Here is a 13,486-nt window from a genome sequence, read left to right on the forward strand (position 1 = left end):
CATTAGTATAACTTTTTCCCTAGTACTGCTCAAATGAGAACAGACCATAGTGAGTGTGGGTGGTCCTGGTGAGTGAGTTATATAGGTCAAACAGCTAAGCACCAAGATGTCCTCACTTTTGAAGGGGACCATCTTTGTACTACATCTGATGGTTTTGGAGAAATTGCTTGTCCCCATTGTCGGGAAGTCTCTCCCATTTTTAAAACTACTATACACACTCAAAGCTGCATATATGTTTATAAAGCTTTGTGATACATCACAGTGAACAATATACCTTTATGCTTTAGCCTCCCTGTCTTTTCTCCCCACACAGTGGTCAAATGTCTTTTGATAATTCTGTACGTTAAACCCACAATTTTGATGTTTCTCTCGTGCTTTGAGCTCTCTTCATTACAGCCTATTCCAACTCTACTTTGATTAATGAAAAAAGTCAGACCCAAATATATAAAGTTCCATGACTGGTGACACCATCTTAGGTTTTTTAAAATATTTTCAAAGGGGGTGCATATCCCATCAAGATTGCACAGTTGTATAGTATTTTTTTTACAAGATTTTGGGGGTAGAAATCCATATCTCCATCATGGAGTGCCGCATATATTTTTTCTACTGTATATCATTTGTCATGATGGCTGCTAACTTTTGAGAGGGCAACCTCTGCATTCATATTAATTCATCAGCTTGATTCTATTCTCAAAAGCATGTATGAATGTGCATCATTATTAATGTAATACATATATGTTGCCACAACTTGGAGAAGTTTTTTCTGATGATTTCAGAAGAAACACAACCAACCAAGAGTCTAATGTAAAAAAGTTGTGTGTTGTCTAGTACTTTGCTATGCTACTTGTCTGTAGTCTGGACTCTGGTGTTGTGTTTTTATTTTATTGTGTTTTTATGTTAGGTGATTATTTGTCCAAATGAAATTTTTTTAAAATTGTATAGATTAGATTTTATTTATGGGTCCTATGTGGTAATCATGAAAGACATAGAAAATCAAATAGTGTCATATGTACAACTTGGGACCTATAACACTTACCCTAGAGGGTACATAGAAAGAATTCACAGTTCGGAGTATGAGGAATTGTTTAATAATTGTTTTTGAGAATAATTTTTTATTTTTTAGAAAAAAAAGACATGTTTAATAATTAGAAAATTATTTTTTGTTTTATGTTCTTAAGAAAAAAATATATGATGTGTTAATAGATTTAATTGTTTTTAGTTATTTTCTAAGGATTATTTTTAAAAAATAATTAAACAAATCTATAAGAAAACTAAAAATAAAGTAATAGATATAAAAATTATTTTAAAAAATATTAAACATAAATTAAAACATTTCAAGTTTTCAAACAACCTTTTGTTTTACAAAACATCATAAAATAATTTTTAAAAACTGTCCTCAAATTTTATTTTTTTTAAAATAAGTTCCAAACAAGGCCCTAGTTTTTCGGAGATTAAGAATTTGTTTGGACATTGCTTTTAAAAATACTTTTACATTGTTAAAAATAAAATAAATAAATAAATAAATAACTGTTTTTCAAATTTACAAACACATTTTTGAAAAAAAAAAGTTTTATGAGAACTTGTTCATAAAACATGATATTTTAATTATTTTTACTTGTTTTTAAAAGATTGTTTAAAAAAATGTTTAAAAAAAATATACATGTCAAAAACATTTTAATTTTTAAGTAAACTTTTTGTTTTAAAAAAATATTAAAAATACTATTTTTTTTTAAAACTATTTTCAAAAACTATGTTTTGATAACTATTTTTAAAAATACGTACCGTTACCCCCTCACTCATTGTATCTGGGAGGAACTCCGGCTTCTCTATTTCAAAGTCCATCCTCTCTGATCCCTCCCCTCGAGTGAGGCAACAGCCGTTGAGTTCTCCCACAAACAGCAAACACCTCTCTTTTTCCTCAAGACTAAATCACGATGAACTGTAGACGTTGCGAATGCAATTCTACATCATGATTGATTTCTCTGACTTCCCAATTGTACACATTTTTGCTTTTCTCTCATGATCACACGCCTAATTGATTTTCATTTCATCAGCAAGAACCTCAAACTTTAACACTAGGTTAGGCTCATAGCCCGTAGGCTGTACTAAGAAGAAAAAAGATCAACAAAATACAAAGAACTCCCCCATACTTTAACACAACTCTCATCTATCACCATGCATGGGTGCATGAACTTGGGTCAAAAAGAGAAGAATTAATTCTTACATGGGGTTGCCTCTTTCCAACCATGCTTGGCCACAACCTTTCTTGTGACCCACCTTTCCTTCTATGTTCTAATGATGGTGCATAGGGCTTTTCTTTTCTTTTCTTTTCTTTTATTTTCAAAAAATTCCCTTTTTTCTTCTATTCCCTCTGGCAATGATGGTGTTGACAAGAACCCTTTTTCCCCTTTTGCTCAATCTGAACTCATGAGCGCTTACATTGTTAGAAGATTCCATTGCTAAAGATCAGTCTAAACAGATAGATATAAACTAGCTGACTTTGTAAGGAGCAAAACCAGCTCAGTTCTGCTGGCATGGATTTGATATTTGAAGCGTTTTTATCTTAAAAGCCTCAAGATTTCAATTATGGTCCTTGGAGACCATGCAAAAGTCCCTTTGGCTTCTTCTTTCCAATTCAAAAAGCTCCTTTTTTATTCCTCTCTCAATATTTTTGCAGGGCAAGTTCCTTTGCTCAAAGAGGGGGTAAAAGGGGTACTGTTACATCTTTTAAAAAAAAAAAAAAAAAATCCCCTTTTTAGTTTACTTTGTAGATTGAATAACAAACATTGTTCATGTCTGTTGCTTTGATTTAAGACACAGCTAGCTGCTGGCTTAGTTTTTGAGTCTTGAAGTGATGATAATAATTGGATACACGTGCACCCCATTGGCCGTGTATTGGATATCTCAACCCACCAACCCACTTACACCATTGATTGATGGAGTCTGGTCTGTGGACACAAATTTTTTAGGGCAACCCTGGATCCTCAATTTGAGTTATTTTGTTGTAATTTTTTTTTCTATTTTGAAGGGCATTTTTTTCCATCCACTGCATTCCATGTATATATTAATGAAAAAATGGACTTTGACTCACCTCTTTTTGCAACAAATCCAAAGAAGAAATCATTCAAGATATTTTGGTCTTGAAATTCTATAAGGCACATGCTTTATGTTAGGGTGTCAAACATCTTAATAATACATATTTGTGTGCCTCTGGACCTTATGGTTACAATGAAGGTCAGAGCTGATGAACCCCACCATCCCCCCTCAAGACCCAAAAAACGAAAAAACAAAACAGCACCCAGAAAAGACTATGGGGAGATTGGGATCCGAGACCCTTTTTCCATGATAGGATTGCCATATAGAAATTGTCCCACTTAATTGTTTTTCTTTTTGTGACTTTTGCAATAGAGTAGACCTTGGTTTTCTAAGTGATGATCACCTTTAATCTTGGAGATAAGAAGTTTGAATCAAGGGGTTATTTATAGTACTATTCTTAGTAGAAGCTGATCTTCTATAACTTCTTCATGCCTTCCTGTAAAAGTATTCATAATGAGATTAATTGACCATATGAAGCTCCTGTTTGTCAAAGGAAATACACAACTTTCACAAAAGTTCATACAAAATCTCAAGGCACTTAATATGCTTAGAATCAACTGTAATTGATTAACATACTTCTTCCATTCTTCCCATTGTAATGCTTGGCAAGATTTGGATCAATCATAAGTACTAAGCTCCAACTTTATTGGAGTTTATCGAGGGAGAAAGGGATTGGACCAGAACAATCCAATCCCGGGCCATACATGGGCCAGTATAAGTTCATCATTCTAAAGTACAACTTCAATAGATCAATTTCTAGTCTTTCATTACATGAAAAAGAGGGAGAAAAAAAAAATGGAACAAGAATGATAATAGAGAGAGATCATGCAGTTGAATATGATTAGAAATGACTAAGGGGATGATGTATTTTCAAGTGGCTTCTGATTGAAATTGAAAGATGGGTAATGGTGGAGTAGGTGAAAGAGGCCCTTCAGATAGAGCTTTGAATATACACCTCAAACTGTTCATAAAATGGAGTGCCTTGGAATTAATAACCATTCACTGCAGATAGAAGGTGAGTGCTGTAATGGAAACATCTCTCTCAACTCATTATCAGAAATAAAGCTGGATAAGGACCTTTGAATGTGGAGGAACAATGGGATGAAAGAGACCTCAACTGACTGATTCAAAACCAATGGAAAACAAAGCTAACACTGGCAGCTACCTAGTGACATTATTCCATTGAGTGTCACTCTCTCACTTGGATAATTTTTCCTGGAACAACCAGAAATGGGTGATGATTACATGGGAATATCTTGACTGTCCAAAGTTGGGTGTTTGATTGAATGGAAAATTCCAAAATCCCCATCAAATCACTTGCCACTCCATGGAACATGTAGGCTGCTTTCTGTCCTCCAATTATATCACCAAAGTGATGTAAAAATTCCTTTATCTGCTTTAGCCAAAATTTCTCAATTTGAACCCTTGAATGATAAAACTTTCCTTTTGAGGTATCACTTTGTTTATATTGGGAGGAAGAAGCCTTATTGGCATATGCGATTAGGGTCAGTTTGGTAATGAATAATCTTTTTCATAAAAATACTTGACTCCCTCATTCATGTTATTTGAGCACATATAAAATAAAAATATAATTATGGTACAAAAAATTATTATAATAAAAGAAAAAAAATGTGATTAATATAAGAAGAATGCCATTAAAGTACAAAGAATATAAATAAAAGAAAAAAAATTATTGAGGATGTGATCAAACGTTGAAATTTTCTTTGTAGTAAATAAAAATTCCCTATTTTTATTGGGTAAATACATTTTCTCTTTCTCAAAATGCTTCTTCATATATTTGTTTTTTAATTATTTGAATTGGGGATGTAACTTGGATGAGTCGGTTTAGTTGATGGCTAATATGAGTTCAATTCGAATTAAAAAATAATCAACTCAATCTCAACCCAACCTAATGTCTAAGTAGAAATACTCAAGGATGAAAATATCGATAATCACGTATATATCGATACTTTGATTTTACGGATATATCGGATATATCGGAGATATATCGGCGGATATTCTGGAAAAAAATATCGATAGGCTTAAAATTGTTAAAACCTCATGGAAATGCAAGGAAAACCTCATAATAATATAATTAGAAGTATAATAGACATTTTAAAGTTGTTTTATTGGAAAATTTGATATATATATATGATATAATTTGCGATATTAGATGTTATTATATCATGTCAATCTATAAGAAATGTTAATTTCGTAATTGTTCTCATTATAAAGTCACATAAAATACTTCATTTAATTAAATATCAATAATTTGTACACATTACATTGCAATGTCCCTTTAGTACCAAAATGAGGATTGATGTGGTTTAATGGGATTGACAGATGAAGGAACCCCAGCTTGCTGTTGGAGACAATATTGGTACCAACTCAATGAGCCTCGATAATATTGGTCATAAATTCTAACATGTCATGCATATATCTCTTGAGTCCTGCCTACTGCCTTTACATGGATAGGATACTCAAAGTTCACTCATGTGTTAGTGCCAAATCCTTCTTCCATCTGATATGAAACTTGGTATGGCATTTGTCTGGAAGGGGAATAACACGACATACCATACTCTTTATCTGTTGAACTTGAAGGTTGACCATAACTCATCACATGAGGAGGGTAGACGTTAGCCTCATTCGAGGAGTCACTAAATTGAGTCCATATACTCATAGATTCAAAACTCCCTGAAAGTAACTCCTCGTTATATGGTTCCATCATTCATTTTCTTCCTCTATAAGGCTTCCCAATATCTCCTATGCCTAGACCAGCTCTTCTAGAGCCAAGGTCTTCATCCTATGTGCAATGTGTGAAATCATTTTCACAAGTAAATTGGCTGATTGGATATTGACTATGTCGACGTTCATCAATATATCCTCCCCCATTATCACCTCCATCATCAGTTCCACCTCTTGAACCATCGTAACCAGAAGCAGAAGTACCTGCAGCACTAGGTCTACTACTATGGCCAGCACTTGTGGAGTCAATCTCTTGGTGGGAATTCAATGCCGCCTGAAGTGAATCATCAGTATCTTTGCTAAAACTTTCAGAGTGAACTTCTTCGGACAATACACGTTCAACATTAACTCCAAATCCTCGAGCATGAGCGGCAATTCGTGGATCAGGATTTCCAACTTCTTCATCCAAGTGTATAGGCCTAACCCATTGGAACAACTAATTATCTTCTTCTTCACCTACCTCGGTTGAAATGTCAAAAAGATCAAGGTAATCTTTTTCAGCAACTCGATCATTTTCTGCCTCCATATCGCGTAAGTTTAGCCTCATATTATAGTAACAAAAAACTAATTGCTCCAATCGAGGGTTAGCCAAACCATTTCATTGCTTTGTGTGGATGAGAGCAAACATGCTCCAATTTCTCTCACATGCAGAAGATGACGCAGTTTGTGAGAGAACTTTGATGGCTAACTTTCTCAATGTAGGTGTTTGATTCCCATACATAAACCACCATTCAGCTGCAGCGAATTTGATAATCATATAAATACTTATGTGGTGAATTTACAATAATGATAATCATTTTTTTCCTATAAAGACTCACCGGGCACCATGGTTGACCTTGCTGCAATTGCCGCTCGATCACCGAATCCTCTTTTTGCATATCGAAAAAGTACAAGCTATGTATTCAACATTTAATTTGTTAGTAAACGTTCAAATAAATTGATGAATGAAATGATTGTTTTATTGACAAAAATAACAGTTTTTTATTCACCTCATTTCCGAATTAACCAAGCGATTCAATAGTTGGATCTAATTTTGCAAAAACATCATGGACAACTTGAAGTAGTTCCGGATCACTACCAACTCCATGCCTATATTGAAATCTTGGATTCAAGAAGTATGCTACAATAAAATTTAGTAGAGTTAGTATTTTTTTTTTTAAAGAAACTTAAATACAAAGTAAAAACTTATAAAGATATATAATACATAAGTACCTACTGCATGAAGTGGATGTTTTAGTGTTTTCTCCCAACGATCTTGTATTATTTTGAACATCCAATCTCTAGCTCCTTAACGAATAAGGTTCTCTTTCATCACGTGCATAAGCTCATACACAAATGGCATTGTGGGAACAACTTCATAATCCACAAGTCGAAGCACCACGTATAATGGCTCATATAATGAAACTATATTTGTCAATTTGTCCCAATACGTATGGTCAAACAATAATTGCTCCAATTCTCGTCCAAGTTTTGTTCGACTGAGTTTGTGTTGTGCCCATTCATCACTCATAAACAATTTGTTCAAATCAACAATTTGTTCAAATCAACAATTTTTTTGAGAAGACTGTTAAGAGCAATATAATTGGTAGCAAACCTTGTAGCTCCTGGTCGAACAATGTCTCCACCACAATACTTTCTCATTTGTGCTAGTAACCAACCATGATTGTAAATGAAGTTAGTTATCTTGCGAGCATTGTTTGTCACCTCGATAACACTGGGTCTTTTACCGATGTCTTCAAAGATTAAGTCGATGCAGTGCGCCGTACACGGAGTCCAATATAAGTTATACTTCTTCATCAATTGTTTCCCTGCTTTCATGAACACCGACCCATTATCTATGACAATTTGGACCACATTTTCCTTACTAACTTCTTTGATAATAGTCTTCAAAAGCTCGTATATATACTTGTGGTCTTTGATATAGTTCGATGCATCGATTGACTTAAGGAACACCGTGGTCCCTTTAGAATAAACCATGAAATTAATAATACTTAATTTCGTGGGCCCTGTCCATCCATCTGACATTATTGTGCACCCATATGTCTTCCATTTTTCTCTTTGTTGGTTCACACAAGCTTTCATTTCTTTGTACTCCATTTCCAAGTATTTGTTATTTATTTTATATGGAAATGGAGGTTCGATTCCCATTCCAGCACTTCATATGTAAAACATGTCACAAAATACTATACTTACTAAAAGTATAACACAATATAACATTTGATAAATTAGTAATTATCTACTTGTTGTGCACTAATAATCATATTCTTGAAGTGATGAGACTTTGCTTTTGCGGGTGCGACACTCTCATAAATGAAGAATTTGCTGCTTAAGCGTCCCATTGTTTCTTTAATTGCACCACCCTTGAATATATCTTTGATATTTTTTTGTCTTGCTGCAGAAAACTTGTAAAGTGAAGGGGCAATAGGGGGTGAATGATGCGAATGTCGCATACTCTGTGATTTTCGCATCGTCGACAGTATACTAGTAGAATACTCTCCCAGTTTGCGTTTGCTTCCTACAATATTCTCATGTTGTTCACGTTCCCAATTAGATGCTTTCGAGGCACGAACTGCAGATCGATATGCATCTCGCTCATCTGGGTGCATATCTGTCGGATACATATACACATCTTCATCCTCAACATCTTCATCATCATCATCTTCGTTTACCAAATGTGTATGATGAATCCCCATTGTGCCACGTAATTGACTACGAATGTCTTCAATATCAGCATTTTTCTTTGCTTTTGCTTTTTGTTTGTCATGCACCAGCAATCGTATCTCTTCTTTCACTTCGGGCGGCACTCTTGGACACTTTTTGGTGTTGTTATGCGGGTCCTTATGCGTTAAATGAGACTTGAATCGCGTGATGCCTCCACTTTTCATTACCAACCCACAGAAATTACAAATTGTTCCATTTCGGTTACCCTCAATTGGTGAACAATACTTCCAAGCTGAATCTCGCCCTGACATGGCAGAACCACCTTCACTAGCCATGCTAAATCTATTGCAAGAAAAATACACTTAAATTTAAATCTATGTTAATTAAATTAATTAAATAATTTAGCTAAGTTAATTTTTTTATTCTCTATGATAAATTTACTAAATATAGAAATTAATCATAATTGAATATGAAAATAAATCGCAATAATAAAAAAAATTGAGCATATTTAATATTCCATATATAGTAGTTCATGTTAATTAAACTAATTAAATAATTTAGCTAAGTTAATTTTTTAAATCTAAATGTAATTCTATGATAAATTTACTAAATATTGAAATTAATCATAATTGAATATGAAAATAAATCGTGATAATATAAAAAATTGAACATATTTGATATTCCATATATTTCATGTTAATTAAACTAATTAAATAATTTAACTAAGTTAATTTTTTGAATCTAAATGTAATTCTATGATAAATTTACTAAATATAAAAATTAATCATAATTGAATATGAAAATAAATCCCAATAATCATAAAAATGAACATATTTCATATTCAAAATATACTAGTTCATGTTAATTAAATTAATTACATAATTTACCATGTTAATTAAATTAATTAAATAATTTAGTTAAGTTAACTAGTTTAATGTAATTCTAAATGTGAATCTAAATCACAAATAATCATCTAAAATAAATATATCAATTTATAATTAAATAATCAAATTAACCTAAATTAATTCAATAAAAATATACAAATTAATTACAATTGAATGTAAAAATAACATTAAATCATCCTTGCAAACATACTACTTAATTAAAAATACATGAATTAATTACCATTGCAAACAAAATTAATTACAATTTAAAACAAACATACTTTAAAATGATTGAATAATTGAGCAACCTTAGAAAAAATTGGAGTAATAAGAGAGCAAATGAAGAATCAAAGTAAAAATGGATGAAATTGATGCAAAATGGGCTATTTATAGACGAAATTTGGGCCAAAATAGTCGTTTGTACCTTAAGTTACTGTTGAAATTTAATTTTGGCTGTTGGATCACAATTTGGGAGCAATCTGGCCGTTGGATCTCTTTATTACCGTTGAGATTCAAATCTGGCCGTCGGATCAACACGGGCGTGATCCGGGTCGTCAGATCACGCTGGAAAGAGAGGGCTGATTTTTCTCAAAAAATCGCCAAAAAATCGGTGATTAATTGTCTTCCCAGGCGATTTTTCCTTAAAATCGCCGATTTATCGCTAATCGTCGATATATCGCCGATTTTTTGCAAAAAATCTCCTCTCCGACATATCTCCTCGAAATATCGTGTCACTTGCCTCCGATACGCGATATATCGGTGATATATCGCCAATATTTCGCGACATTTTCCTCCTTGGAAATACTTAACCCAAGTCCAACTCAACTTCATTTTTTGAAACTCAAATTAAATTCAGATTTGTCCGGTTAAACTCGAATTGACTAAGTTGCATCATTCAAGATCTATCCATAGTGGTTTTTTAAAAACTTTTTTATATATATTTATGACAAAATTTAAATAATAAATAATAGAAAATTTTAAAATAACAATAAAAAAGTAAAAATAAACTTTTATATATATATATATATATATATACACACACATTAAAATAAAGAGTATATGATATAATTATAATTTGATATTTAAAAAAAAATTAATGTTATCTTATAGAATAATAAATATTATAAAAATATTAAATTGATTCAGGTTAGGTTTGGATTGTTTGAACCTTGTCCCAAACTCAACCTAAATTAAGTTCGGGTTCAAAAACCTTAACCAAAACTCAACCTAAATTGAGTTCGGGTTCAAAAAACTTAACCCAATCTCAACCCAGGTAATGAAAATGTTTACCCAACCTTACCTATATCGGGTTGGATCAAGTCAATCATGTCCAAGTTGCACCCCCTAATTTGAGTAATGCAATTAATCAAGGAAACTATTTGAAAAAATATAGCTTTTATCAATCATGGATTTTCTTCTTCTTTATTTAGGAAAATGGGTACTGTTTTTCAATCTTACTAGATTCTATATATGTATGATGGTCAATGCATTAATGTTGAATCTTTTGAAAAGCATTTTTCAAAGGGAATTTGAAGAATGGAAACTGAAAGGACAAGTCATGTGCTTGAAAGCAATTTAAAATTGATTATGATAGAGTTTAATCAAATGGGGATAAGTCTTTTCATCATGAGATTCCCAATATTAAAGAGTGTGGTAAAACTTAATTATCAAGCTTATATAATATTATTAAAGCCCAATAATGGCTCTCATAATCTCTGCCTTCATTTTAAGATTAATTGATTGATGCGTTCATTACATACTTCTTGCTCTTTTACTTTTTGCTTTCACTTATTTTTCTTTTCATTCTTCACTTCTTTGCCATGTAGAAAATAATAATGAACAAAAATATTTTGGGGGGGGGGTAAAAATGCATAGATCCTATAATATCACATTAATAGTAATAATGATAGTAGCAAGACACCAACAAGAAATTAATGATTAGGAAAAGATACTATATAATCTAAATAAGATGATTTCCATTCTAGTTAGATGATTATGGTTTGGTGTTTGGTCAAAATTTTTACGATGAAATGAATACAAATCTTAAGATATTATCATGTCTATCAGGTTGCAACTTAAGCAGGTTTAACTTGATCCAATAGGCAATTTGAATCTTGCATATACATGTAACTTTTAAATTTTATATCAATATATTATTTTATTTAAAAAATACATATATTTATTATATTGACTATAATATAATAATTTAGTTATAAGAATTATTGAGTGAATGAATGTTATAAATTGTCATATTAATTTGTTAAGATTCTTAATAAATATAATTATCTACATTTTTATTTATTAAACATCGGTCAATTGATAAAGGAGTTAGTGAAATTGGTGCACAATTTGTATAATAATTATTAGTTTTGTAGGTTGATTTGGATGTATTTATTAATGCACTTTGATCATCCTTATGTACAGAGTTTAGAAATTTGACACTCAATTCATTTCATGCATGTCAAATGCAAGATGATAGTTTGTTAATTTATTCTACACTCAATCGATGATTAATATCTAAATATAGCTTTCGATCATTGTTTTCAAAACTCAATATATATAACCTAACCAAACTTTGCTATAGCATATAATGTCACTTTTAAGTATGAAGATGGGTTACTCAAATAATAGTGATCGAATATCAAAACTGGATCCAAGAATTGATATTAAATTTAAGGTTATGAGATCATGAGTTTGAGTTAGGGAAATCTCATATCGAAGGAGGAATGGATGTCCATTGGTTTTCAAATGAAATAGTCAATACTTGGTTTAGGAAAACCTATCGGTTCAACCTCAACATTATTTAAAACCCTAAGCCTAATATAATTTTAATCAAGTTTAAAAAGAAACATACTTAAATTAGATTGATAATTCAGGTTAAATATTAGGTTGGGTTGAATTAAACTTTGTAAAAAATTATTTTCATGGTCGTCAACATAACCTAACCCATGAACTCTAAATCTTAACATTACAATAAATAACAGTTTGTGATGAATTAAATTAATTCATTGCAAAATATTATTTTTAATTCTAATGAAGAAGCTAAAATTCTTTATGAATAGTTGAATTTTATTTCACCTTAAGGAACGATATAGAGAGGGATTTTTTTCAAGTGGAGGACCCCCTCTCTTAGTTTTGGAGGAGCTATTTATTTGCTCTTCATGCATGAAACTCCCGAAGAGTTTCCTCCTCTTTTTCTATTCCTTTTGCATATAATGCCAAGGATGGTCGACTACTTTTCTTTAGTATTCAGATAACCTTCTACAACCATTGATGACTTTAGCCACTAATTGTCAAAAGTGGTTACGGATTTGCTTTTAATGGCACATATGAAAGCAAGTTGGTTTTGATTGAAGGTCACTCCTTGTAGAGGACCTTAGTTGTAGGTGAGGTGACTTGTTATGTCTTCATGGTTTTGTGTTGTTATATAGATGTAGATGAAGTTTTTTAGAAGCTCTCAATTTTAAAACAAACTCATTTCGTTTGTCTGGAATTAGGTTCTTCAGTTAGATCGAGTAAACGATACTATCTCTTTACTCAAGAAGCCTCGAGGTTGGGTGGCTGAAGGTTAGTACTTCGAGATGATCAGCCTCATTGCCCCTTCAACCTCCACAATTTAATTTTAATTAAGTTTAAAAGGAAATATACTTAAATTGATTTGAAAATTTAGGTTGAATATTGGTCGGTTGAATTAAATTTTGAAAAAAATAATTTTCATGGTAGCTAGTCAGATGACCCAATCCATCAACACTATATCTTAACATTACGACAAATATCAATTTTACCATGCCATTATTTTTAATCATAATATGATGAGAATTATTTTCCCCACTATGAGCTTCACATTTTGTCACGAACTTATTCAAGGAAAATTGTTACCATTTGAAACAAAAATAGAAATTGTGGCTAAAAGTATTAATTTGTCACCAGTGTATTCATGACAACAACTATAAGATATTCACCAGTGCTGCATAAATTATTTCATGATAAGAGTTTTTATTTCTTATTATTATTATTATTATTTTACTACGAATATTTTACTTTTCATCACACGAATATTGTTCGTCATTAAAGGTTTTTTTTTACAATGAATTTTTTAC

This window comes from Vitis vinifera, chromosome 4 (assembly GCF_030704535.1).
Source record: "Vitis vinifera cultivar Pinot Noir 40024 chromosome 4, ASM3070453v1".
Lineage (NCBI taxonomy): Eukaryota > Viridiplantae > Streptophyta > Magnoliopsida > Vitales > Vitaceae > Vitis > Vitis vinifera.